The sequence below is a fragment of the Leptonychotes weddellii genome, chromosome 7 (genome assembly GCF_054177405.1).
Source record: "Leptonychotes weddellii isolate Sample4059 chromosome 7, ASM5417740v2, whole genome shotgun sequence".
Lineage (NCBI taxonomy): Eukaryota > Metazoa > Chordata > Mammalia > Carnivora > Phocidae > Leptonychotes > Leptonychotes weddellii.
The window spans coordinates 30,766,642-30,789,249 of record NC_138375.1 but is presented as its reverse complement, the minus strand read 5'-3'; the positions used below and the strand labels follow the sequence as shown (position 1 = coordinate 30,789,249).

Below are 22,608 nucleotides of genomic sequence, written 5' to 3'. Positions count from 1 at the left end.
GCGCGTGTACACCACATCTTCTTTATCCATTCATCTGTTGATGGACATCTAGGCTCTTACCACAGTTTGGCTATTGTGGACATTGCTGCTATAAACATTGGGGTGCAGGTGCCCCTTCGGATCCCTACCTTTGTATCTTTGGGGTAAATACCCAGTAGTGCAATTGCTGGGTCGTAGGGTAGCTCTATTTTCAACTTTTTGAGGAACCTCCATACTGTTTTCCAGTCAGAATGACCTCTTGAAAAGATTGTAAACTGCCTATTTAATAACCTTTCTCCTCCACTGCTGTACCTACAGAACATATTTTTATGGGAGTGGCAAAAAGTGCCCAGCTTAAAACAAAATGAAACAAAACACACTGCACATTTTCAGGTTCCCTTGCAGGAAAGGATGGCCCTATCATGCTAACTAATGAGATGTAAGTTGAAATCACCAAGTAGGACATCTAGGAAGAAGAACAGATGTGGCCAGCTTGTCTGTTCATTACCTTTTGTCCCTTATCCTTCACCTTCTTCTTGACTGGAAACATGGTACTCAGATCTCCGACAGCCATTTCATGAGTGTGAGGAAGAGGGCAACACAGTAAGGATTATGGAACAGAAAGCAAGAAGAAGAAGAAGCTCATGGCATTTGCTGATAGAGACTATAATTCTAGAGCATGGGAACCTTGCAATTTACTTCGTTTTTCTGAGTGTCCATTTCCTAAAGCATATTACCTCCCTTGCAGGGTTTTTTATGGGTGTTTAAATGAGACAGTATGTGTCAAACTGCCTCAATCAACAAATCACCCCTTTTTCCCTTCTGATTAGATCTCCAGACTCAAGGGAAAGTTAAGCCAGACTGACTTACTACCAGCTGACGCTTTCAAAGTCGGCCTCTGTATGAAGTGTTTTTTTTTGGCATAGATACTACTGAGTAAACAAGGCCCTCGGCAAGTGAAAGAGATTCTCTTCAAGGTGAACTGTAGGAACCCAAGGTAGGTAGCAGACTGGGCCTTGCCATGCTGGAGCAGAGAAAATGTATGGCCCTTGCTCAGTACAGAACCTAAGAATTTCTGAAAGAAAGCAACCATCATGAAGTATCCCGAATCCCCTTACAGCCCACAACATTCATCCCTCAAGGAAGTAATGGCAAAATGAAAAAGTAAAAAGGGAAAGAAAACCACTGTATGACCTCCGGCCTGGAGACCTTCATACAGAGAGAAGGCCTGTCATTCCTTCCCCCAATTACAAGCATACACATTATTTTCATACCGAAGTGCAGGTAAGGCACCTGTGAACAAGCGACTTTTCTGGTGTTTTCCACTTTTTAAGAAAATTACAGAATTCTACAATTTCTTTTTTCTAGCCAGCGCTTCTTTGGCGCTATATAAATCTGATAACTTCTTTCTCTTTCAAACAGCCATAAGCAAACTTTTACTGTACACGGCTTTGTGATCCATAGGGTCTCTGTTGCAACTACTCATCTCTGCCATTCGGTGAGACGGCAACACTGGCAAGACATGAAGGAGTGGATGTGGCTCCGTTTCACTTAAGTCCCGTTTACAAAAGCAGGTGGCCTACAGCTTGGCAGTTGCTGTTTTCAAGGACATTGAAACCATGCAAAACTAAACAAGAAACATTCAGTAATGGGTAAGACTCTCACCAACGATCATCACCATGAAACCAACCAGAGAGCCTGAAGTAAAGACCAACAGAGAGAAAGGAATGAAACGGCAGAGGCTAGCATTCCGACAACATTGGGAACAGTGCCAATCATGCAAAGCCAGAGTCTATGGTGTCAGCCCCCACTTTATCCTGAGTTCACAGTCTCCCTCCTCCATGTCCCCAAAGCCAGCCCTGACCCACGCCTCACACCAGCGACTACACCTTACCCTCCAGTGTCTATCAGGATGCGTTTTGTCATTTTCTCGAGAAAGTAATTTAACACCACTTTCAGAGACGATTACCAACTTATAGAGAAAAACATATCAAAAAGATACTGTAGGGAAGCAATCAGCAAAATTTGAGACGGGAGCAAACTCTCCAAACAACTCAGTTTCTTCAACAAATAAATTGCAGATAGAAAGAGGCAGAGAGAGAGAGAGAGAGAGAGATTTGGAACCTACAGATTAAAAGGGACTTCAAGATTTATAACCAATTGTAGCATGTGGAAATTATTTGGAGCCTGATTCAAACTACGAAAAACAAATTATGACATTTGAGACAACTGTAATTTGAACACTATATGTATTTTCAAGGATTTAAAAATGCTTATCTCGTGCTAAGCAAGGTGATGGCTATGTTCGTTAACTAGATGGGGGAACTCCTTCACCGGGCACGTGTATAGCAAATCCCCACAATGTACACTTTAAATATCTTACAATTTTATGTATCAATGATACCTCAACAAAGCTGGGGAAAAAGAGGGAAACGTGCTCATCTTTTAGAGGTTTATACTGAAATACTAATGCATAAAATGAAATGATATCTGGAATTTGCTTCCATAGAATGCAGGGGGGGGACTTGGGGAGGGGCAGAGATGAAATGAAATTGGCCATGAGTTTACAATGACAGAAGCTGGCTAATAGATATTTGAGGGTTCATTATGCTATTCTGCCTACTCTTATAAACCTTGAAAATTTTAGATAAGAGCTTTACAAAAGTTTGAAGGAAAGACCCATTAGGGCTTAAAATTAGACTTCCGTCAAGGAGGAGATTCTGGATTTATTGGTATTTCACCTGTGCGTATGTGTATAGTTTTTTTCTCTCAGTGGGGATTTTAAAGCTTAGAGGAAGAGTTTAAAGGGAATGCAAGCATGGGAGTAAATTGTTCTTGTTCCTGAAAGATAAGCCTTGGAGATGCTGGGATAACCTGCAACTTAATTTCTTAATGAATGAATTTCTTGAGCGGCACTGAAGTACTCTCACAGCAATGAAACATAACCCTCTACCCCTTGGCCAATACTTCAACGTGCTGCTGACAAGCTCCGGGTAGGAAGTATGAGAAGGAAGAAAATCACAACCAGAGGTCTCAGGATTGGAGGATGAAAAGGAAATACTGAGTGGAGGGGATTATGGGACATCAGCACATGTGCCAGAGTGAAAGGTCATGTGGGGTCTTGCTCAAAGTGCCGTCCCAAGAGACCTAGGTTTCGATCCCAGCCCCACAACCAATTGGCTGAGCAATCTTAGATGATCACTCAACCACTGTGGTTCTTGACTGTTTTATTTGTAAACTGAAGAACATGAATTAAAATTCCTAGGAAGACCCATAATCTAAGAGAGAAAAAAAAAAAAACTAAGGATTTTGCTCTTGAAAGCCAGCCTGAAAACACTAGGCCCCACACATTTACTTAGTTCTAGTCCAGTGAGAGCTGCTTTGAAATGTTACCACTGAGCCACAGAGCCCTGGCTTTTGGACAAAGAAACAAGGCAAAATTAGTGAAGTTACAAAGAGACCATGCTGGAATGTGAGAATTAATATGCCCTACACTGGTATCAATGCTTCAACTAAGGCGAGAAATTATGGATGAAAATGACTGAGAATAAATGAGTTTTCTGGGTATTCAACCACCTATGGGTGCCAACTGTCCTGAAGGCAATCTGTCCTTCAACAACTGCAACTGATATTCTGTTGGACAAGACATACCTGACACTTAGAACTTCACAGGCCAAATAATACTGGCTCAACTTCCAGAAACTAGGCTCCCACAACACAGCACATGGATTTCCACTTGACACCTCAAGATCAGGCCCAGTTCCAGACCTGCACCTCGATGTGATGCATCCATCATATCCGGCCTTAAACTCTCAGCATGCCATCAGCTCTGCAATAAGATTTTAAGAAAATAACTGGTCCAGTTGGTTAAATGACCTTCAAAGAGAGAAAAAGTCATTGGAAATGCTGAAGAAGCTGGGCACATTGAATTAATTCACAATACTTTTGACCTTAACTTGCAGGAACTGTTCACTAATCAAGAAGAACGAATTCTCTCTACTCAGAATGCCTAATTATTCTTGTGCTTACGCTTCCCCTTCTGACATAAAGTACCTCTTCACAAAGCAGGGAGGTTTCTGACTGCGTTGCCTCAACTGGTCTTGACAAGAGAAGAGATGAATCACAGGAACAGCTTGGCACCATCTCAACTTGTACTAACTCTTTACCAAGGGCTAAATCATAGCTGGCCAGATACTGGGAGCTCTTCCTTTCTTCCTTTATTTATTTAGTAAGAATAGAGGCATTCACCAAGGATCAGTCCTACTTGACATAATTAGTAGAATCATTGATGAATTAGCAGACAGACTGTTGTCAAGAGTGGATCTATGCATACAGTGAAGGCAAGCACGGACAGGATTGACTTGATCTTCAGGCAAGCTTCCTGATGGCCCCCAAACTAATCTGTAGCAAGAAATGGAATCACCAACATAATCTCCTATATAATGAAGACAGAGAGAGCTAAATATCTCTGAGCTTCACCTCCATTAGAACACTACAAGCCAAGGTTTTCATGTTTCCTCTACTGCAAATGTTTCTCCTTGTAATTTGAAGATATGCACACAAGCTTCAGTTATCTATGTGAACAACTCTCTACTCTCTAATGCATCCCAAATGAACCTACTGCTCCATATGTCTGGGTTCGGCTAATTTTGAAGCCCGTGCATTTTTTTTTTCTGATCTCATCATAATAGGGCAGTGACAAAAAGCTGTCCAGAAGAAAAATAAGAGATGATAAATGGAAGGTGGGGCAGGGGGGCTGTGTGTGTTTAATACATACAGGATGAATAGCATACATAAGGAACACATGCAAATAAACAGTAATCGATATTAACAATCTACTAGGCTGGCAAGCAACAGGTGAGATGATTGTAACCTTGGTGGAAAAATTAGCTGATAAATAGTTCGTAAGTCTCTGAGGGGAGGGGCAGGGAAGAAAATTCATATTTACTCTGTAGTCACACCATGTCACTCTCAAAGGAGCTGACTGCTGTATTCTTTTTCTGTGCGTACATCTCCTAGTACATGCAGGGTGCCTGGAAGTACTTAGTACACAGTCTGTAAGTACTTAGTAGACAGATGGAGTGTCCTGAATGTGACATGGGCATACTTTCCTTCTACCCATTATTTTCTCTACTCTTTTTTGCTTGCCTATAAAAGTAACAAGTACCTTCAAGCAGTATCTTCACCTTATAAATGTAATCTCTCTTCCTCCTCAAATAAATAAGTATTGGGAGGATAATAAATAAGGAATTGGGAGATGTGTCATTTAGTTCCATACCCGTGAAACAATAAAACGTAGATGCCGGCAGAGTGCCTCAGTGAGATAGCAGAGATTCAGAAACACCAAGACATGGAAGCTTTCATCACTTATCCAAAGGGGATGCTAAGTCAGAAACTTCCTTTCCAACCATTTATAAGTTTCGCTCTGATGGCTGAGCACTACAAAAGAATTAATGTATTTTTATAGCACAAGTGAATACCTTCATGTGGTTCATTCATCCATAAAAGACAACGATCAGAAATAAAAACCCAATGTTTCAAGAAGACTCTCTATTAGACTTTTAAATTCTGGCTGAGGATGTCATCCACCTGTCTAAGGATCAGTTTGCAATACATAAGTTGTATCTAAGGCAGTATGTTTTCTCTCTTATCCTCCCATTCCTGCTAGGCTATGCTTGAAGGTAGACAGGACTGTCTGACTTCCTCACAGCAAATTTACAGAAGACAGAGTGCTGAATGAACACTTAGATTTCTAGGACTCATCTCCTGGATACTGCCAGTTTCAGATATAGCCATCCATGCTGGACGGTGCCTAAGGAGTTTTAGACAGAAGACGACATATGGCTCTCTTTCCCCCCTAACAAGTCTTGAATAATCAGAGTCAGTTTCTCAATATTAGAAGTTTAAATAGGGCTCCATAACATCTTGAACTATGTTACTAGTACCCAGCAATGAAGATAATGGGGGGGGAGCAAGAACTTATGTATGACCTCTGCCTTGCCCCTAAAAATGACCATCCCACCACTTCCAATCAGCCAGGAAATGGTTGCTAATCGTTCCAACAGGAAGAGACGTGTTATGTCAGCCAGAGAGCCTCAAGGTCCAGTCTTGGTGATGATGTTCCCTTTAGTGCCTGTTGTTCCTTCTGAGTTCCTAAAATTTTTCAGAAATAGGGCTTATGGAGAGTTTGGTCATGAGAAGCAGAATAAAGTATACACTGCCCTATGGGACTTCTCGAGCATTTCCTGGGCATTCATTTAGAGCACCCATTCTCTGCTGCAGAGAACAATATTCCCAAGAAACTTTAAGATTCACTTTCTGTCCTCCAAGAGCTCAGTGTCAGTCTCTAAAAAGGCTTCCCGGTGTTGATTATGTAAAACCATGTTAGTTGACTTCTAGATAGCTAGACCAACAAAACCATAATGGAGGGTCCACAGCATGACCACAATGTAGGCAAGATTAGGAAAATGTATCCACCTGGCTGTAGCTTACCAATATTATCATAGTCTAATCTTGGCAAATGAAAGCTGGAAAAAATAGTTCAAGCCTAATACATGTATAAAATGTATATAAAATTAGTAATTGGGTATATGGACACAGAAGCAGTACTTCTAGAAATATTTCTTTTGCTCTAAATTTATAAGCATTAACAGACTCTAATAGTTTCTTTTCTGCTATCACTGTATATGATCCCACCAATAAAAAATAGACAATGCATGATCCTTATGTGTTAGATTCCTCCATAAAAATCATTTCTAACTGGAGACCATGGTCCTCTTAGAAAGTCATATACACAGGTCTAAAGCTATGTATCTTGCATGCCCATGTAACTACAAAAAATCTTTTTTAGGCATACAACCCTCCGTAGACAGGCAGTTTTTTTTTTTTAAACAACTTAATAACTTGATAAAATTTTTATAGTATGCAAAGAATATTTCCCCTGATAGGATATACTGAATTCCTTCTCCATTCTTAAGAAAAGCTGGCTTTCTTCTAAGCAACAGCTTTCGTTGAACACAGTGAGTACTCCATCTCCCCGCCTCCACTGACATACTTGGCACCAAAACCTGTTTTCTGCCTACAAAAATCCCTAAAACTAGAAAACGCCCAGTCACTCATGGGGAGAGGTGGGCACGAGCCCTTTGAAAACACCAACTCCATTTTATCTTAAATGTACCGAATAATGGCGTTTCTACACAATAATAAGACTTTTTCCTGACAGCGTGGATTCTGACTTCCCATTACACATTTCATTATTTTATTTGTGGTGATCTAAACTGCTTCTGACATTCTTTGATGCCTCCGCCCTTTACATACTTGCAGGCTTATCTGTGTTTTAAGTCAATTTTTGCCCATTGTTTGCCAAATTCCCATTTAACTCTCAAAAGCTTTACCCAGGCAACACAATTTTTGGTTCCCTTATCTTGAATTCAAATGCACATAAAATATGCCATTTCAGGATGGCCCATTTGAAAAAGCTCTCTCTTAGGAGTACCTTTAAGCTGTGGTACCAAAGTGGGCTCCATAAAATAATACTTAAACATTCTAAATATATTTCTCCAAAGATTTTTTTTTCCAAATCAGCAGCAAAAAGAAAATCTGGATTATAACCAATATTTGCAAGTGTGAGTTTGTAATTTAGCATTAATTATGTTTAAAATCACTCTTTCCTCTACATATAATCTAAACCTTAAGCCAAGTAGAACCACAGCCTTCTCCACCTCCCTGGCTCACCTCAACTACTTCTGCCTACAGCAGAAAAACTCAAGATGCCTTCCCATTTTCAAACCAACAATGAGAACAGACTCCAATTTTTAGCTACACATATCAGAGACCCTGCTTCATCAATCAATTTCTATATGGCTTTAATCTAAATCATAAGTAGTCCTTTCCCCATATTTCACTTTACTGCTTACTTATTTCCACTCTACTTCACTTTTCTCTATCCTAATCCTCACCTTCCTCACCATTAGCCACTCATTGTTTTCCCCACCACTATCCACTATCTGGATTTGCTAGTCTTATAAACTCAATTGGCCTTTTGCCTAATCATTAGGGTCACTAGGGTCACCATCTAATAGTTTGAAAATCTTCACAGGGACCATACAAATGCAGACAAAAAGGGATCCCTTTTGCAGCTCTGACTTCAAGTTGTTTACAGAAACAGAGTGCAAGGAAAAGCTGGAATTGCTGAACATGATGTAAACAAGAGGGGGGAGTAGAGGAGAAAAAGAGGTCTGTGATTTTTCTTTGACTCCAGCTAGGTGTCCCTCTTCCACGAACTCCTAGTCTACTTGCTGTTCAAGATCCCCATAACCAGTCATATCTAAAACTTCCTAATCTTTTGCCCTGAAAATGCCACATGCATTCCTGTCTTCATGCCTTGGTGTGACCCACACCTGCTGTCAGGAATGCCCTCTCCCTCTGCCTGCTTAGGGACCTCCCACCCACATGTCCTGCCTCAGCTCCAGCCCACCCCTTGGACAGCAGTCCCTCATCCACACCTCCTGTGTAGGGAATTCTCTGTATTCATTTAGCACTTTCCATATTCTGCCTCGTAGAACGTATATAAAAAGGTCTATCCTGGGAAAACAGCAAACAAGTAGAGATCTAGGACTTGTATAAACATTTCATATTCTCAAAAGAACTCTGTAACATGGTATTAGGATCTCTAGTTTAGAGAAAATGGAGCCTCAGAACATCCAAGTGATGAGCCCAGGGCCAAACCTGCCTCCGAAACCTGTGTCTGTTCCCTTTTGCTAATTGCCTCTACTGCTAGCGAAAGAAAATGCTTTAAAAAGCAGACCTGTGTCTTACACCGCTCCTCAGCTTGCAGTCTGTGAGCACTTAATGAATATTCATGGCCGCTTACAATCAAAGGAGATCGCATTTCCCGAGTGTACCACTCTAGAGGAAGAGAGCCAAGAGGCAGAAGAAAGCAAGTGTGGGATTAAAGTTTCCGCAGATAATCCACCAAGTGAATGATCCTCGGGCATGATAATCCAGTGTTGGCTACATATCCAATTCCAAGAGGTCTCCTGCTTCATTTCACTGGATGAACCGTGTACGCTGATGTCAGAGCATAAACACCAGCGTTTACTTCCATGGCCATTTCTGCTCATCCAGTGAACTTGCAGGGCCTGGAATTAATCCTCGGTGGATGTTGGAAATATTATGACAACAGCCAGCGCTGTCATTTGCAATGTCCAAAATGGAACTTCCATTTTTTATTCCCTAAGGGAGATTTATGTGTTTCTTTTCAAGTACCAGGCTTACTTCAAAATCAAAATATCCACTTTCTCCTCAACAGTTGGATTTTTCTGATTATTTAAAAACAAAGAATGGCTTTCTAACATCATACTGGCCCCTGTGTTATATAGGCTGTGATATATTCATGTTTTACACCCAGAGTAATGTTTCTGAGAAACATGTTTTTGATTGTGATTTTTGAATCTGTGCAAGTAAAAGGTGTGATACCATGGATACCATAGTGCTTTCCAGAGGGATGGAGAGCAGTTTTTATGAAAAAAAAAAAAGAAAGGAAAAAAAAAAAGAAAAATGACTCAGTTTTTTGTTTGTTTTTCTTTCTGAAAATCAGTCATGGAAACTTCAGTCGAGAAAGACCAGGCAGGGTATCGGGGGCCAGGCTAAGGCTGAAACTCTGTTTACTGGGGCAGCTACATCTGTGGAGCATGGGTCTCCTGACCACATCTTTTATTTTGCATTAACAGCCTGGGCACAGCAAAGTGGCATATGCCAATGAAGGCCATCCCAGCTGTCACAAACGCAAATATAATCAGGTGAATTTGACAACATAGCCCTGCCAAGATAATTCAGATTTCTAGGCCAGGGTTATAATCGGTTTGTGCAATTTTGAAATATGAGTGAGATCCTTCTACGCCTTGGTACACACTATTCATAATATAATTCATGTGGTGATCTCATAACTGAGAGTAAATATGGCCTTAGGCAGCACACAACCTAATCTTTCTGGAAGAAATAAGGTAGAAGCCACGGGAGACCATATAAACCATTCCAGTGTTTCAATAAGCAAGCGCTGGATCCCTGGGAACATTTCAGTAATCAAAACTTATCCACACCATTCCACAAGCTCAGAAGTTCATTCTATGTTTCTTCTTCCAAGTTCTACTGGTCAGCTGCAAGTACTTGCCCAATTTTTGTGCTTTTCCATGTGGGAATATCTCTTACCAAAATGTTCTTGCTATATTTTTCTTTAGAATCTACTTTAATTGTTAGTTTTTTGGGGTGGTTTTTTTTGTCTTCCCTTCTTTAGAGAAAAAAAAAATGGGAGGGTGTTTAAATGAGATTTAGAGTTCAAAACTAAATAGAAGGGCAGTTTGTTTAGCTGGGCATACCCAATGCTGGTTCTCACATGTTTATTTTATGGCTTTGTCCTACTTTAAAAATCTTATTTAAAAGATGAATGGCCATGACTTCAGAATTTGGAGAGAAAAGCAAAATGCCTAAACTCAGACATCCGAATGAAACTCCAGTGATAATTCATATCAATGTACAATGATCTCCAAAGCAACTCACTACACAATAGAACAAATGAAAGAGGGCCAAATGATGAACCTTATCTATGCTTCTGTACGATAACTCAAATTATTCTGTAGTTGTTGCTGCATGGCTAAAAATATGCTGCTCAATAAAAATGGCAATCAATGCATAAAACAAGGGTGTGTGTTTAAGCAGTGCCTGATCTTGATACTTAGAAATTATGAAGCTCAAGACATTAGAGTCACTCATAATTTATGTTTCTAATAGAAAAAAAATAAATTATTTATTTCAATCCCATATTCTACTTCTGTTTTTACCTAGCTAATTATCATCTTATATGATAATAATTAGACATTGCCAAGAAAGTGAAAGAGTCCATGATTAGGCTGAGAAGATTGAGCAGGCAGGAGGGAATGGGTAGGGAAGGAAGTGAGGAGCAGAGAGGGCAGATGGTAAACAGTGGAAGGAACAGGCAGTAGGCAGAACCCTAGAGTCCACTGCGGGGAACATGCGGTAATTAAGCACGTGGAATCTGGTGTTGGATAGACTCAAGCTCTACAATGTAGTAACTGGATGAACTTGGGCAAGTCTCTTCACCTTGGGGATAACAATGTAATCCCCTTCACAGAGTTATTACGAGGATTAATTGAAATAAGCCGTGCAAATGTTTAGTACCCGGTAAACACTGCCTAAATGTTAGCAGTGCTGATGAAGATGATGCGGGCTACTTCCGGTCAGGTATGTATGTGCTCAGCTCAATGGCGAGGCCCTAAATGGGCAACTTACCATTACTCTCCACCAGAAACTTACATTAGGAAGAGAAAACTTGTAGACAAAAGAATCTCTATTATGTAAAAAGAGAAGTAGTTGGTGGGTTTTCAATATTAACACATGCACAGAAAAACTCAGAACAATCATACACTGAAACTCTGCCAAGTGAAAAGAACCGAGAAGTTAAAATAGCAGGTGAGATGTGAAGGAGGGGTTGCATCATAGTCAGCAAAAAGGGATACAGCAGTTGTATACATAGTAGTTAAAAGGGTGGGCTTTAGAACTGCATGGACCTGGGGCGCCTGGGTGGCTCAGATGGTTAGGCGTCTGCCTTCGGCTCAGGTCATGATCCCAGTGTCCTGGGATCCAGCCCTGCATCGGGCTCCCTGCTCAGCGGGAAGCCTGCTTCTCCCTCTGCCTCTCTCTCTCTGTCTCTGTCTCTCATGAGTAAATAAATAAAATTTAAAAAAAAAAAAAAAAAAGAACTGCATGGACCTGGCTCCCACTAAGCCATTTACTAAGTAGGTGACTCTGAACATGTTACTTGTTTCCTGGGCCTCTGTTTATGCATCTATAAAAGGAGAATATAAATCCCTACCTTATGAGATTGTTATGTGAATTCAATGAGGAAATATATAAATTTAGCACACTGTTATGATAAATGTGATGTCATTATTACTTTATTAGAGTTTAGTACTATAGTTAGAGTTCATCACAGATTTAGAGAACACTTTATACGAGAAAACTAAATACAACTAGGCTAAGCTTAAAGACAAGAAGACAGGAGCCAGAATGTCGGGCACAGCGAGTAGACAGGGTATGCATGCCGTGGTGGGCAGTGGCAGGCAGAAGGGTACGCACATTCAGAGCTGTATCAAGAAAAATAAACAGTTGTTCTCATTCTCTGAGATGGCCAAGATAAGCCAGAAAGAGTTTTAAGTTAACTGTTGGCAGGGAAGTTTCATGATACGCAAATGTTCAGAGCCATGACAAAGATCCTCAACAGGATGAGGTTCCTTTGGAGGGTTTTTTAAAAAATAGAGGCAGTTAACGTTACTAGTATTTTAAATACAATTCTGCCTACAGGCTGAGAGATGGAATAAATAACTCTCTCAGTAGGGTCTTCTACTCTAGAGGACAAATGGCATTTGTCTCTTAGTTGAAATGTACTTTTAGTAGGTGTCCTGGAAGAAAGAGGGACAGATACAGCCCACTATCAGGAGAAACCACCTCTAAGAATCTGGCATTATGGCGGGTCACCTGGGTTTGATTTGTAGCCATTCTGTAATCTGGTCCACAACGGCCGTTTTTATGGGTATTGTATTTCCTGACCTCTATTAATTTTTTTTTTTTTTAAAGATTTTATTTATTAGAGAGAGACACAGCGAGAGAGGGAACACAAGCAGGGAGAGCGGGAGAGGAAGAAGCAGGCTTCCCGCGGAGCAGGGAGCCCGATGTGGGGCTCGATCCCAGGACCCTGGGATCATGACCTGAGCCGAAGGCAGATGCTTAACGACTGAGCCACCCAGGCGCCCACCTCTATTCATTTTAATCCTATCGATGAACAGTACTGTAGTATAATCTTTAGTAAATTTGGAAACTGAGGCACAAGGAAGTTAAATTAGTGTCCAAAATACCCATGGAAGATAGAGCTTTTGTTCAGCCTAAATCTATTTGCCAAAGCTTCAGTTAAAAATAGCAGTGAATTGGGGCACCTGGGTGGCTCAGTCGTTAAGCGTCTGCCTTCGGCTCAGGTCATGATCCCAGGGTCCTGGGATCGAGCCCCACATCGGGCTCCCTGCTCTGCAGGAAGCCTGCTTCTCCCTCTCCCACTCCCCCTGCTTGTGTTCCCTCTCTCGCTGTGTCTCTCCCTGTCAAATAAATAAAATCTTAAAAAAAAGAGAGAAACATATAAAAAAGAAAAAAATGAACCCTGAAATATGGAGCCTATTAAGGATATCATTATGTAGAAGACTGTTATTTGCAAATTCGTAAAGGGATGATTTGGAAACTATCTTCTGAATTAAAAATAAAAAACTATTAAATTATGATAACCAGAAATTTTTACAAACCATGCAGAGAAATAAGAGGGAAATTTTGAACAATCTCACAGCTTTAAATATTTATTTAAATAGCATCATTTGAATTCAAACAAATGAGACTTTTGAAGGATAAAGTTAGAGGCTTACATTCTTTCACTCATGACTACCACTCATTCATTCAATTGGCACTGATTAAGCTTAGAGCCCTGTTTCAAAATATTATTAAGGGTTCAAAAGGAATAAAAGACATGGTCTTTGATCTCACAGAGTTTATACCTCAGATAGGAGACAATGTTTCATTCAGTTTCTGCTAGATAATTCAAAATCTAGAGTTATATATGAATAGTGTTGCATGTGCTGTAGGAATATAACCAATTTTTAGAAAAGAAATAAAGCAGGGAAGTTTCCATTTCTTTTATATGTCTTACCTACATGTTTTATCTAATTTCTGTGTATTCTAAGGAATACCAGTATTGAATTAGGAAAAGAGCTAATAGTAAGAATACATGTAGGAATGAGCTATATAAGTATGATTGGGTAAGATTGATTCACTGTAAGTAATCAAGACTAATGAAGTGAGATGAATGCAAATGAAAAGTGTCAGACAAAGCATCTTTATGCAGCAAAGATCTTAAGTAAGGAGAATAATCATTAGAATGCAAAGAAGTTCATTGTGAAATGTTTCAAAGTACACTTGTCCTCTCTTCTCCCACCTCCAACTCCTTAAGGCAAAGCGGCAATGCCCCAGAGAGGAACACAATGCCCCAGAGAGGAACCAATCGGGTCAGTGAATCAAGGCTGCTATTCAAATACCTAGAGGAACCATCTTTATTAGAATACAGGAATGCACAAGTTAACTCTTTTGTGATGGGTCATCAGTCTCTTCCATCCACCTCCATAAAAATAAATTTAATGTGGCTTACTTCTGCTGTCTTCAAGCTAATTCCCAAATTATAGTAGCTCGTTTTTTTTTTTTTTTTTAAGATTTTATTTATTTATTTTTCAGAGAGAGAGCACAAGCAGAGGGAGCAGCAGGGGCAGAGGGAGAGGGAGAGTGAGAAGCAGGTTCCCTGCTGAGCACGGAGCCCGATGTAGGACTCGATCCCAGGACCCTGGGATCATGACCTGGGCTGAAGGCAGAGCCTGAACCGACTGAGACACCCACCCAGGCGTCCCAAGTAGTTCAGTTTCTAACCAACTAAACTGAATCTGAAATTGTCATGTATTCTTTTTTTTTTTTTATTTGAGAGAGAGAGAGAGAGACCACGAGCAGAAGAAGGAGGGGCAGAGGGAGAGGCAGAAAGAATCTCGAGCGGACTCTGCACTGAACACAGAGCCCAAGGCGAGGCTTGATCTCATGACCCTGAGATCAGGACCCGAGCCAAAGCCAAGAGTTGGACGCTTAACTGACTGAGCCACCCAGATGCACCTGAAATTGTCATGTATTCTTATAGCAATAATTTTGTTTATAACCATTAAGCATACCAATGTATCTTAAATACTACCCTGAGAGAGGAAATTTAAACAGTTGTGTTAGTAAAGTAGTAAAGAAGTAAAGGCAATAAATAGAATAGGTAATATAAAAGATGCAGAGACAGATGGGCTACAAGGTCCTGAAACAGACAAAGTGAGCTGGGATAAACGCTGCTGGTAAAAGGGACTGGTGTGGGAAGGGAATAACGCTTCTCTGAATTCTCACTCACAGAAAGAGAGGAAGGCTAATGATCCAGAGAGGTTTTGTATTGGACAAGACACCCCATCACATACCATGGCCTAAATCAGTGGGGTTTTTTTGTTTTGTTTTGTTTTTTTAAGTTTTATTTAATCTCTATACCCAACGTGGAGCTCGAACTCACGATCCTGAGATCAAGGGTTGCAAGCTCTTCCGACTCAGCCAGCCGGGCGCCCCCTAAATCAGTGATTCTTAAAGTGTGGTCCTCAGGCAAGCTCCACCGGCACCATCTGGGAGCGTGTGAGAAAGCAAATCCATGTGCCCCACCCCTGACCTACTGAATCCCTGAGGATATGGCCCAGGAAACTATGTGCCAACAAGCCTGCTGTGCGTTTTCTCTCCGTATTAAGGTGTGAGAACCACTGACCTAAATTATCTCAGTTAAAGCAGATCATCCGCTGAGAACCAGAGGGTGGGGTGAGGACTTCAGGGTGGAGATTTAGAACAGCTGCGGGGAGGAATGTAGCAGGATGGAGGTGAGGAATTAACGAAAGGCAGCCGGGTTGTACCAGGCCCATCTGAAGCTACTTAGCATATCCTTACTAATTTAAAAATCTTGTGAGAGGGCTTCTGGGTCTGTCTTCCGTGCATAGTAATAATGAGTCTAGGTAAAACTGCATTCAGATTATCACGTAACTGACTACGATTCTGGAAAGCCAGCTTGATTATGATTTAGGGATTGCTATATATAGCACATATATAAAATATACATATGGGCTGCGGGTGTATGTATATATATGTATGTACAGAATGAATCAAATTAAACAAAAAAGAAGAAAGTCTGCAGAAGACTAGAAGAGAAAATACACTGGAACAACATATTCAGAATGAAACCCATTAACTCTTCTGTGTGGCCCTGGGAAAATTATTAAGCTTCTTCATGGCTCATTTCCTCATCTGTAAAGTTGAATCTAGCATTCTTTTATTCAAACAAAGTAGGGGGGGGGAATAGATAAGTCCATTAATAACCACAGCACAAAGCATTATGAGAAATGCGTTGATGGGGGTATTCATTGATATTTATAGAATTCTTAGAGAACAGTGAGGAATTACAATTAATTCTAAATAAGGAAAACAAGGAAGCTTTCACACTAAAGAGACAGTGGAGCTAGACCATGAAGAGGGAGAGAAAGTCAACAGATGGAAGACCATATAGGTAGAGAGTAAGAAAGTGAGGGCACGCATAGGGAACAGAAATAGCCCAGCACGGATTTGTAGACGTGAGGCTGTGCTGAGGGAGGGAGGTCTCTTCTAGCTATCCAACTGATTTTTCAAACATTTTTCAGCAGCCTGAAAATAACGGGCATATTTGATAGCGTACTTTTATCAACCAACCCAGTGCTAGGGCACTTTTTCATTTTTGAACAGTTCATAAATACTGAACTCTGGGTAAAAGCCTCTCAAAATTCTTCCCAGCTGGCTTTAAAGTAAAAGAATCAGGGGTGTAGACTGTCACAGGAGTGTCCAGCCTTTCCATTTCCATAGTCCTGGCATGGGGATCGCAGGTATTCCCGGCGCCACATGGCAGAAGCGTAGCTTTCTTCTTTGCAAAATATTGCAGCTCAGAGGCCAGAGTTTAAATTAATTCCATCATAGGAAAGGAAGAACACACTGCAATGAACTTTTGATTATCCTTTTATAAGCAGACCAACTTTTTATTCTCGTAGAAAAATTCATATATTGAATCTCTGGCAAAGAGCCCTTGCTAAGCACCCTTTTCTTGTCTTGGGTCAAGTCTCAGGAGACCTGAGTGAGCAGAAAGCAGTTGTCCTCTTGAATTTAAAAGCAGTTCCGAGCTCTCCTCGGGGTAGCTCAGTTACACTTAAGACAAAAGAACAGCAGGCTCTGAATTTCTTGAGAGAAAACACACAAGAAAAGCATCTCTTGCAGAGTGATCGGATTTCACGATTCCAGGACAAAGCAGCAGGCCGATCAATCACAATATCATACCTTCCTCTTCTGGAAAATGTCTCTTTCTGATCAGTCACTTTTTACAACTTCTGAAAACCTTCCAGCTGCCAGACTGCAAGGGCATCCTAACAGTGGACACCTATGGTTCTACTTCAGGAAAGAATGAATCGTATTTTCAGTTAATGAATTGTATACCAGGCAGATGAGCCCCGAAAGTTTGTCCAAAGAACACGATTTCACTAAGTTCTAGGCTCCCACGGAATGAGTCACACGCCTATCTATAAAGATGACTTCTCTGGGCTTTTTAAGGCTGTCCATGGTACGGAAACTCCCAAGGGAAACAACCTCCCCAGAGCACAGTGTTCAGGATGTGCACTTGCCACTGTTACCCATCCACGTGCTGACCAGCAGACATTATTAAGCACCTACTTTGTGCTGAGCAGAGACAACACTGGTTGGTTCTAACACAAAAAAATCTGAGTCAAATCCTATCCCTGAAATATAGCCCAGAATGTTAGAATTGTTGGGTTTTTTTTTAAAAGATTTTCTTTTTTTTTTTTTTAAAGATTTTCTTTTTTTTTAAAGATTTTCTTTTTTTTTAAGTTTTTTTTTTTTTTTTCAGAATTGTTGGTTTTTAATCCTTTCTCTGACCTCGCTCTGACAGAATGACAGTGAATTTTGAGAGTTCGGATCTAGGTGAACTGATCAAACAGCTACTCTTTCCCTGTTTTATGTTAATGATAATAGTTTGAACATGGGCCAAGCTTTCCCTTTATAAGTTTTTCCTGAGCTCTCGCTACATCACTTGGCCTCATTAAATGGGCATCACTTCTAGATTTGGTCCCCTCCCCTAACATGTTAACTAGGTATCATTCAGGAAATAGTTGATATCATGAATGATTACCTCTTTCCTCAATCATCCTTATCATCATCAATACAAGATTTGGGATACTCTCAAGAAACAGGTTTTTGTTTTGTTTTTACATGTCCAAATAAAATGAACCTTTGAGGTCTCACAGAGTCATAAACTGATGGATGAGGCTGAAGGAAATCTTTATTCATCAAGCACAGGCTCCTTGGGCAGATTTCTCATTTGCAAGCGGTGTATGCTGACAATTAAAAAGAGAGGGTGAATGCCAACAAGAGCCACAAGTGTGTGTGAGCAGAGATGGGGTGGAAGGCAGAAAAGACAGACCGTTCGTTGCCTAACAGGATTTCCCTGACAGCCCATTAGAGACAGTGACACTCTGAAGCACTGTAAATTGTTGGACCCTCAGAAGCCTCCAATTTCTGTTGAATTTCTGTTGGCTGATATTTCTTCCTCAGAAGGGAAGTTTGAGAAGAGGCTTTGTAATTATGTAAAGTGGCAGGGGTAAAGGAGGATACAGTTTTCAAACAATTTTTCTCTTCAGTCAGTTCTCTCACCATTATTTTCACCACTGACTCAGTCTGCATTATTTTTAAAAATTCGCAACTTTAAAAATTATTTAATCTGATGTATTTTTCTTAACTAATATGTGAAATTGTTCCATGCCAAGGGTATTTCTGTTCAAAAGAGACCCCAAAGACAAGGATAAAAAGCCCTGTTTCCCCACTGTCAAATACTGGTAGCAACATAGATTCCTATTTACTCTCCCTCATGGCATCCCGCCATTTTTATTTCTGACCCTGACATCTTGGCTCTGATTCACAGGCAATTTCTGATTCGTTAGCCACTCTGTTCCTATACCCAGGGGAAGATCCATGTTTATAATGCCTGAAACTTACGTAATTTGAAAGATCCTTTTTAAGAAAAAAATACCAAATACCAAATACAAAATGCCCATGATCACTTGAAGGCCACGCAGGAGAGGGGGAAGCACAAAGGAGGGAAGTTGAATTCAAAAGGGACAGTGATTTTAACAATTACGGTTGAAAACATTGTGTTTAAAAACAAGCACCATGGGGCGCCTGGGTGGCTCAGTCGTTGGGCGTCTGCCTTCGGCTCGGGTCATGATCCCGGGGTCCTGGGATCGAGCCCCGCGTTGGGCTCCCTGTTCGGCGGGAAGCCTGCTTCTCCTCCCTCTCCCACTCCCCCTGCTTGTGTTCCCTCTCTCGCTGTGTCTCTCTCTGTCAAATAAATCAATAAAATCTTTAAAAAAAAACAACAACAAAAAACAAGCACCATGACAATATATTGCTAGGCCCCTCCCAGGACTCTGAAAGGGGCTTGTGCAAATGAGGAGCCTGAGGCTTCAGCTTCTACAGTTTCACAAGACCCTGCCTCTGTTCTCACCGGCAGCCAGTCTCCATCATCACCCTTACAAGAAGGGGAAGTTCCAGCCCAAGAATAATTCTAACCCCCTTTAGTGGTTTCCCTTAACCCAGAGAAAGATAAGCTCTCAATAGGGACATAGTTCGGGGGCTGGGGGGATGGGTTGGCCTGGTGATGGGTATTAAGGAGGGCACGTATTGAATGGAGCACTGGGTGTTATACGCAAACAATGAATCATGGAACACTACATCAAAAACTAATGATGTACTGTATGGTGACTAACATAATAAAAAAATAATAAATAAAATAGAGTAAAATAAAGTAAAATAAAATTTAAAAAAGACATAGTTCACATTAGTGTTTTTGTTTTTTCTCAGGTAAATACCCAGAAGTAGAATTACTGGATCATAGGGTACTTCTATTTTTAGTTTTTTGAGATCCCTCCATACTGTTTTCCACAGTGACTGCACCGATTTACATCTCTACCTGTAGTGCACAAGGGTGTCCTTTTTCCACATCCTCAACAACACTTGTTATTGCTTGTCTTTTTGATGCTAGCTTTTCTGACTGGTCCATTGATAGATGCATAGATAAAGATATGAGGTATGTACATACACAATGGAATATTACTCAGCCATAAAAAAGAATGTGATCTTGCCTTTTGTGAAACATGGATGGACTGAGAGGGTATTATGCTAAATGAAATAAGTCAGAGAAAGACAAATACCATATGATTTGACTTGTATGTGGAAATCAAACAACAGAACAAACAGCAAAAACACAAAAACAGATTCCTAAATATAGAGAACAAATTTGTGGTTGCCAGAGTGGGGGGTGAGGAGTGGTGGGGGGGGGGGTGGAAGGATAGGCAAAACAGGTGAAGGGGATTAAGAGGTACATCCTTCCAGTTAAAAATAAGTCACAGCGATAAAAGCTACAGCATGGGAAACAGAGTCAATAATCTTAATAACTGTGTGTGGTGACAGATGGTAACTAAACTTATCACAGTGAGCATACAGCAATGTACATCATTGTCAAATCACTGTTGTACACCTGAGACTAATATATGTCAACTATCCTTCAGTTAAAATAATTTTTAATTTAAAAAAGTTTAAGAATTAAAGGCAAAAAAGAGAAAAAATACTGTAGAAAATTAAAATATTGTTCCTAAATATACAAGTTTCTCATCCTCAACATACTACCCATACTTCCTTGATCATCTTGTCTGAGAATCCTGCTTTTCACAGGATGCACATTTCCATAATGTTCCTCTTCACGGAATGTTATATTTAGTGATCAAAATTTACTTCTCTCTTAAATTCCAGCCCTCCCCCACCCCTCACACCTTTTTTTTTTAAAGTTCAGACAGGATCGTCCATTATGGTTCCAGGCTCAGGTCAGAGAGAAAGGCTTTATTCAAAAGTAATTTGCCAAACGGGGCGCCTGGGTGGCTCAGTTGGTTGGGTGACTGCCTTCGGCTCGGGTCATGATCCTGGAGTCCCGGGATCGAGTCCCGCATCGGGCTCCCTGCTCGGCGGGGAGTCTGCTTCTCCCTCTGACCCTCCCCCCCTCATGTGCTCTCTCTCATTCTCTCTCTCTCAAATAAATAAATAGAATCTTTAAAAAAAAAAAAATAATAATTTGCCAAAGACTTCTGCAGGCTTCTGGGGCTACTTGTGATGACTCTCACAGAAGGGGTTTTATAAAAGTCTAGTCTGGACTATGTTCCAGCAGGTGACTGGCTCCCCAGACAGCGGCTAGAGCTCATGGCCATCCTCAACTGGGCACTTCCACAGTCAGAAGAGGGGCCTCTCCGAAGCACATTGGCAGACAGATCCGCTGTAATAGACCATTCTAATTCATTTACCAGCTTTCCTGAGCTTTGCCAAAGAATAAGGCCTCATCTTCAGAAGGCACATTGTATGATTCACCTAATTAGGTTCTGGTTATGACCTGCTATGTATCCAACACAGACCCAGAAAACAAATTCTTTCTAGCCACAGAGAAATCTTATTTTTGAGCCATTCATACCTCTCCTACTTAGACCAGTTTCATTCTTAGCCTCAGCTGCTTATATGGTAAAAATCATGCTGATGGTCACACAGCAATCCACCCAATCTTTAGTCATTAACGCTGACTTTTTTTTTCAGTCTTGTTATTTACTTTTTTTGAAGTATAATTAACACACAGTGTCACATTAGTTTCAGGTATATAGTATAATGATACAACAATTCTAAGCATTGCTCAATGCTCCTCAAGATAAGAGGACTCTTAATCTCCATCACCTATTTCACCCATCCCCCCACCTACCTCCCCTCTGGCAACCACCAGTTTGTTCTCTGTATTTAAGAGTCTGGTTTTGTTTATTTATCTTTTTTGTTGTTGTTGTTCATTTGTTTCTTAAATTCCACATATGAGTGAAATTATATGGTCTTTCATACTTGTCTTTCTCTTGTCTGACTTATTTTCCTCAGCATCCAGGTCCAGGTCCATCACTACCCAAAGGAATCTACACATTTAAATGCAATCCCTACCAGAATACCAACATTTTTCACAGATAATGCTAAAATTTGTATAGAACCACAAAGGAACCCAAATAGCCAAAGCAATCTTGAAAAAGAAGAATAAAACTGGAGGTATCACAATCCCATATTTCAAGACATACTATAAAGCTGTAGTAATCAAAACAGTATGATACTGGCACAAAAACAGACACATAAATCAATGGAACAGAATAGAGACCCTAGAAATAAACCCACATTTATATGGTCAATTAATCTACAACAAAGGAGGCAAGAATGCACAACAGGGAGACAGTCTCTTCAACATGTGGTACTGGGAAAACTGGAGAGCTACATGGAAAAGAATGAAACTGGACCACTTTCTCACACCATACACAAAAATCAACTCAAAATGGATGAAAAGCCTAAACGTGAGGCCTGAAACCATAAAATTCTCACAAGCAAACCTAGGCAGTAATTTTTCTGACATCAGCCATAAAAACATTTTTCTAGATATGTCTCCTCAGGCAAGGGAAACAAAAGCAAAAATAAACTAGTGCAACTACATCAAAATAAAAAGCTTTTGCACAGTGAAGGAAACCATCAATAAAATGACAAGGCAAACTACTGAATGGGAGAAGATATTTGCAAATGATATATCTGATAAGGGGTTAATATCTCAAATACATACAAAAATTTATACAACTTAACACCAAAAACAAATAATCCAATTAAAAAATGGGCAGAGATCAGGGAAATCCAAATCAAAACCACACTGAGATACCACCTTACACCAGTTAGAATGGCAAAAATGGACAGGGAAAGAAACAACAGATGTTGGAGAGGTTGTGGAGAAAGGGGAACCCTCTTACACTGTTGGTGGGAATGCAAGTTGGT

The 22,608-nt window shown here is 40.5% G+C and overlaps 1 protein-coding gene across 3 annotated transcripts in view; it reads right to left on the bottom strand.

Moving 5' to 3' along the window:
• Positions 1-22,608, bottom strand: part of GHR (growth hormone receptor) — a 233,673-nt gene that overhangs the window by 171,878 nt on the left and 39,187 nt on the right. The window contains exon 1 of one of the 3 annotated variants that reach the window (XM_081826073.1): positions 3,631-9,473. The exons of the other annotated variants lie outside the window; for them this stretch is intronic. The gene's annotated coding sequence lies outside the window, so the exon portion shown is untranslated. Of the gene's footprint in view, positions 1-3,630; positions 9,474-22,608 lie in introns of those variants that run through there. 3 annotated transcript variants of the gene reach the window in all.